This window comes from Rhipicephalus sanguineus, chromosome 3 (assembly GCF_013339695.2).
Source record: "Rhipicephalus sanguineus isolate Rsan-2018 chromosome 3, BIME_Rsan_1.4, whole genome shotgun sequence".
In the NCBI taxonomy this organism is placed as follows: Eukaryota; Metazoa; Arthropoda; class Arachnida; order Ixodida; family Ixodidae; genus Rhipicephalus; species Rhipicephalus sanguineus.
The window spans coordinates 57,661,046-57,667,329 of NC_051178.1; positions in this window are offsets into that span (position 1 = coordinate 57,661,046).

Consider the following 6,284-nt stretch of genomic DNA (forward strand, 5'->3'; position numbering starts at 1 on the left):
AGTGATCCACCGCGTAATGACCACGTACGCATGATTGCATAAGCAAATTATGATGAACTATTTTCAATACGGCGTATTGTTTGTCATTGGTTCTTCGCTATTCGTCAAAATTTTTCAATGTGCCATAATATCGCCTCCTTGTTACGCGACGTCACAAGTCTGCGAAAACTCGCGGCGTTAAAATGAGGCGTGTACAATACGCAGCACGTTAGTGTGCTGAACAATAACTTTTTAGGGGCGAAGCTCCTTAAGGCGGCACCCGTTTGTCCCTTGTAGTCGTAGTCGTAGTAGTTGTAGTGCGTAACAAGTCTTACGCTTTGACATCCAAGGTGGTGCCGGTGGGAGATTTTTCCTGTGCGTTGTTGAACAATAAAAAATTCGCAGCGTGCGCGTTAACTAAAAGCCGAATTCTTCTGTCTCTCATTCCCCATTAGCAGCCATTGGCATGTTCCAGTAGGAAACGTTAGTAGAAGTAGAAGTGTAAGTGTTAGCTAAAAGCCGACTTCTTCTGTCTCTCATTCCCATTAGCAGCCATTGTTTACCTCCAAGGTAGTGCCTGGTGAGATTTCTCCTGGGCGTGATTAAACAATAAAAATTTTGTTCAAAAGGCCGTTGATTGATGAAATAAACCAACGAAAGACGCCAGATGTTTTGTAAAAGCAGAACGAAAGAACGCCAGATGTGTCTAAAGCAAAACGAAAAGACGCCAGCTGCTTAACGAAAGACGCCAGATTTTTCTAAAGCAATGGTTTTCTAAACAATGAAAATTCACAGCGTACATGTAAAATTAAAGTGAGCTGCAAGTCGTCATAACTCATCGAACCTTTAGTATAAACGCGCCCGATCTCACGTCGGTGATGATGTACTGGGCAGAATTCACGGAACATTCACGGTTTACCGATGAACCTCCGCAGCTTCGCCCACTCATCATCATTCACTCCGTGGATATGCTGTGATTTTTTTTTTCGGAATAGCCAGGCAGTGTCTCTTTCTGAACGTAATTTAAGAAGGCTGCTCGCCAACAACATTGGCAACGGCTGCTTATAGCTGCGGGTGAGATGGATTCATATCTGTATAATAGATACTTTCAGTTGTAGTATAACGATGTTGAGCTGTGTTTGCGCGTGTACAACTCTCTGTGAACTCATCGTTGGTGACAAAGAGGTAGAGAGAGAAATAAACATTATTAGAAACAGACACAATTCTTTGCAGGTAGGCAGCCTTCTTATTCCAGAAAACCGTGGACGCTGATCATCTCCCTGGTCAGGTAGATCAACGGGGCAAACTTGAAAGCTGGGCTTCTCAATGTACTCGAGTCCACTGCCTTGTTACAAGCCGCCACGATCGCTGGAGGCTACCATATGATAAGCCAAGTGAAGTAGGCTAACCGGAGACTAATGTGGGAATCTATTTAAGCTGTTCTGGCTGGGCACAACTAAAATATACTTGACACTTCTGCACACTCATCAACTCACAGGAGCTTGAATATGCAGCAGCGGCGAACTGGTGATGCTATTCGTTTTCAAAGAAACTGAATTTCCTGAAAAGGGAGAGCGTTTGATCGGGCTATAAAACGTTTACTGGTTCGCGCCCATAATTGCGCCGCCGATTACATAAATTTTAGGCCAGGCAGAAGAAAATAACGCCATGAGAGAGTGCTATAATTTTATAGAGCCCCTGCTGAGGGATAGCCTCGTCTGCAATGCTCGAGCGCAAGACGCGCAAGCGCGGAATAGGCAGCCCGCACCGCAGCGGTAGCCTACAGTGCGTGGTCATGACACGTGTCATGACACATGACACAGGAGAGTCGTCACAACAGAATCGTAGGAGAAATTTTATTACAAAATTACGTTATTGCTGCGTTCAAGTAAAACTTGGCCTTACTTATTATTTTCCCAATCTGCAGCCGACAATAACCACTCTCGAAACATTTCTCTCCGGGGGGAGGGGGGGTGTGATGAGTGAGTGCGCGAACAATGCGCGCGTCATGTATTCGGTGATGTGTCGTGGTGTTGGTGGCGCAAGGGTTCCAAACGCGGTGGGTGATGCTACAGAAGCACCGCGCAACGGACACGTGCGACTCGTCAAAGAGGAAGACGTCGGCGGGGCATGGCACGGCGGACAGGTGAGAAGAGGAAGAGGAGGATATAGAAGGCAGCCAGTCTGACTCGGACAGCTCGGACGAGGCGCTGGTGTCAGGGTCTGTGCCGTCGGGTTTCGGACTCGAGCACAAAGGGCCCGACAGCGTCTGCCTCCAGACGTCCTCGGAGACGGGCAATTCTGGAAATTGGTCGCTCCCATCGTCCGAGCAGCGGATCCGGGCAGCTGAGCCTCCGTGGAGTGCAGAAATCACTGTCCCGGCTGCTTAGAGGACTCCTGCTGTCAGTTGCCAACCACGGGACGAGCCCGGGTGCCTGCCGCCAGGTTCCACGCTAGGTGCGTGGGCAGGAAGGTGGCCAGCCGCTTTGCCAAGGCCGTCCCCTCCGGTAACCTCTGCGCCGACTCAACCCATCGTCCGCTCCACGAGCGCCGTCGCCGTCAACGTTTCAGCGACGACTCCGCCGCCCGAGCCACCACCAGCGACTCAAAACCGGTGACTTGCTTCTTTCGAACGTCCCCGGAAACTTAAATACATTTTTTAGCACCGGACACCATGATGTTGGTTTAAGCATAGCTTGACTTTATTTGGTGCTGTTGTGTTTTTTTTTGTTTTTTCTCTTTCCTTTGTGCGCTATAAAGTTATTTTTTTGTGTGAGTTCGAAAATGGCTCCTTCCATTTCCGGTCAGAGGCCTTGCCTCAATTAAAACAACCTGACGACACTAAACCTGCATAACGAATTGGCGTCCGCTACGACAGGACGGAACAGGACGAAGCCATTTTCTTTATTTCTCTGAGTAGACGATCACCGCTATGAGTACGGCAGAATTTATAGCATTGGGCGAGCGCTTGGGGTAGCAGGGCGCGGAACTCAAAAAGTGGGTAGATGAGCAGTCTGAAAGGGCTCAGGAAGAGGCTAACAAAGCGCGTGAGGAACGGGTCGCAGAGCGTGAAGCAACAAAGCAGAGATTGGAGCTTGAACAGAGAGCACTGGAGCTACGCCTTAAGATAGTTGAAGCTGGAGGTTCCACCGAGTCAACCACTCGAGTCCGAGAACCAGAGGTAACACGTCCACCAATCGTGAACCCTCATAGTTTGATTCCCGTGTTCAACGAGAGCCGGGATGATTTGGACGCTTACTTAAAGCGATTTGAGGTGGTTGCTAATGGTCAAGATTGGCCTAAAGAGAAATGGGCCACTGGCCTGAGTTTGTGCCTGGATGGTGAGGCATTAAAGGTGTTTGGCCGTTTGCCGCCTGAAGACTCGCTGAACTATGAGTCTGTGAAAAAGGCGTTGCTCCAGCGTTTTCGTTCTACTGCTGATGGATATCGAGAGAAATTCCGTCGCAGTAGGCCCCTCGACAATGAGACTGCTAAGCAGTACGCTACCAGGCTGTTTAGTTTTTTTGATCGATGGGTAGAGATGGCCGAACACGGTAAAACATTTGAAGCAGTGCGAGATTTGATGGTCGCAGAACAGCTTCTCAACAACTGCCATAGCCGTCTTTCTTTGTTTCTTCGCGAAAGAAACTGCAAAACGGTTCAACAAATAGCAGAAGCGGCTGACCATTTCATGGAAGCCCAGCGACAAAACAACCTGCTTGTTTTTCGGGAAAAAGAAGAAAGCCGACAGAAAAACCTTGGCGAACCTGGCAAGTCCCCAGCCAAATGTTTTGTGTGTGGCAAAGCAGGACACCAAGCGTCAGACTGTCGCACGAAAGTCAGCCAACCCTATTGTGGCTTCTGCCGCAAAGCGGGTCACGACACTCAGTCCTGCAGACGGAAAGGTGGAGGCGGAAAGGAAGCTACAGCTTGTCTTTCGTCACCAGTCGCTGTTTCAGGACAGGAGAGCTCGGGGGGCTCCAGTCAAGGTACAAGACGAGCGTACGGACATCCACCCAATGGAATCTACAACCTGCCTGTCTTGCCAGGGGAGGTGTTCGGACAGACGGTTTCAGTGCTACGGGACACGGGCAGCAACAGTCTGGTAGTACGCAGGTCTTTGGTCCCCGATAGAGCTTTGATCGGCACCAAAGCAAAGCTGCTGCTCGCGGATGGGAGCACGATTGAAGCTCCGGAAGCGGAGGTCACCGTATTTTCACCCTATTACAGTGGGCAAGCTGCGGTAAAATGTTTGGAAAACCCCCTGTACGACGTCATAGTCGGCAATGTCCCTGGGGCACGGGACCACACGGACCCCGATCCTAAGTGGAAGAACCTCACGAAAGTCACGGAAGGCGACCATGGATTCCCAAGGCAGGAGCGCAAGCTCACGTCGATACGCGGGGAAAATCCGGCGGTCGTTGGTGCGAAAGTCGTGAAGGAGCACCACAAGAGTGATCTGGCACTACTGAACGTGTCAAGGCAGGTGTTCCAAAGGGAGCAAGAGCAAGATTCGAGTCTGGAAGTTTGTAGGAAGAAGATTGGCCGGACCATTGTTGGCGCTGGGTCCACAGCGCAGTCGTTTTACACCGACAACGGAATCTTGTACCGCTCTTACCAGTTCTGTCCAGGGAAGACAGTTGCGCAAGCGGTGGTTCCCAGAAGTCTTCGTGCCCAAGTATTGGTACTAGCCCACGAAAATCCATTGTCTGGTCATCAGGGAATAAAGAAGACCACTGACAGAATACTCAGTGCATTTTACTGGCCCGGAGTGCAAGCGGACATTCAAAGATTCGTCCGGTCATGCGACTCTTGCCAACGGACCATACCGAAGGGAAAACTCGGCAAAGCTCCGCTTGGACGCATGCCACTAATTGATACACCATTTGAACGAGTGGCCGTGGACCTAATCGGTCCGTTGTCACCGATCTCGATCAAAGGGAACCGATATATTCTGACGCTGATCGATTTTGCCACTAGGTATCCTGATGCCATACCACTACCTGCGATCGATTCGGCAACGGTGGCAGAAGGGCTGCTGGAAATGTTTTCCAGAATCGGTTTCCCGCGAGAGATTCTTTGTGACAACGCATCCTGTTTCACATCCAAGTTGATGAAGGATGTGAATGAAATGCTAGCCATCAAACACCTCAGCTGCACACCATATCACCCAATGTGCAACGGGATGGTAGAACGTTTTAATGGCACGTTGAAGGGAATGCTACGCAAGTTGTGCTAAGAGCAACCAAAGATGTGGGATCGATATCTCGCTCCTCTTTTGTTTGCTTACCGCGAGGTGCCGCAGACAAGTCTCGGGTTTTCACCTTTCGAGCTCATTTACGGGCGACAAGCAAGAGGTCCGCTAAGTGTACTGAGGGAGCTGTGGACTAAAGACGAAATAAGCGAGGAAATGAAAACCACGTACCGATATGTCTTAGATCTGCGGGAGCGGCTAGAAGAAACGATACGCCTCGCGCATCAAAACTTGAGCAAGGCCCAAGCCTCACAAAAGAAATATTATGATCGGAGGAGTTATCGCCGTCAACTGAAGGTGGGAGATCGAGCGTTGGTATTGCTCCCAACCAAGCAGAACAAGCTGCTGATGCACTGGAAAGGACCTTTCCTCGTCTCGGGCAAGAAAAACGACTTTGACTATTGGTTGGATGTTGGCGACAGCAAAAAGCTGTTCCACATCAATATGCTGAAACGATACGAGGAGAGAGAACCGACAGCCCATTTTCAAGCGTCGACATTCGTTGTGGTTGAGGAAGAGGAGACTGACAACCCGATTGAATGTCTGGAGCCAAGAAAAGGACTCGGAATTGAAGCCGTCCGAAAGTCGGAAGACTTGACCGACCTACAGAGGGAACAAGTAGAGAGCGTGCTGAATAAGCACAAGGATGTTTTCGCCGAGACTCCTGGGAGCACAAACCTGGTGGAGTGCCGACTTGAACTGACAACCTCAGACCCCATACACACGCCGCAATATCCCTTACCTTTTGCCATGCAGGAGATCGTCGAAAAAGAAGTGAAAGATATGCTGGAGCTTGGTGTGATAGAACGATCCCAATCTCCTTATAATTCGCCTCTCATCCTCGTAAAGAAACCTGATAAGACCTATCGAGCCTGCATCGATTTCCGGCGTATAAACAGCGTCCTGATATCCGATGCCGAGCCTATTCCGAGGACAGATGTGATGTTTGCAGACGTCGGAACTAAAAGGTACTTTTCAAAGTTAGATTTGACGAAGGGATATTGGCAGGTGCCACTTGAAGAGCAATCCCGAGAAAAGACCGCTTTTTCGA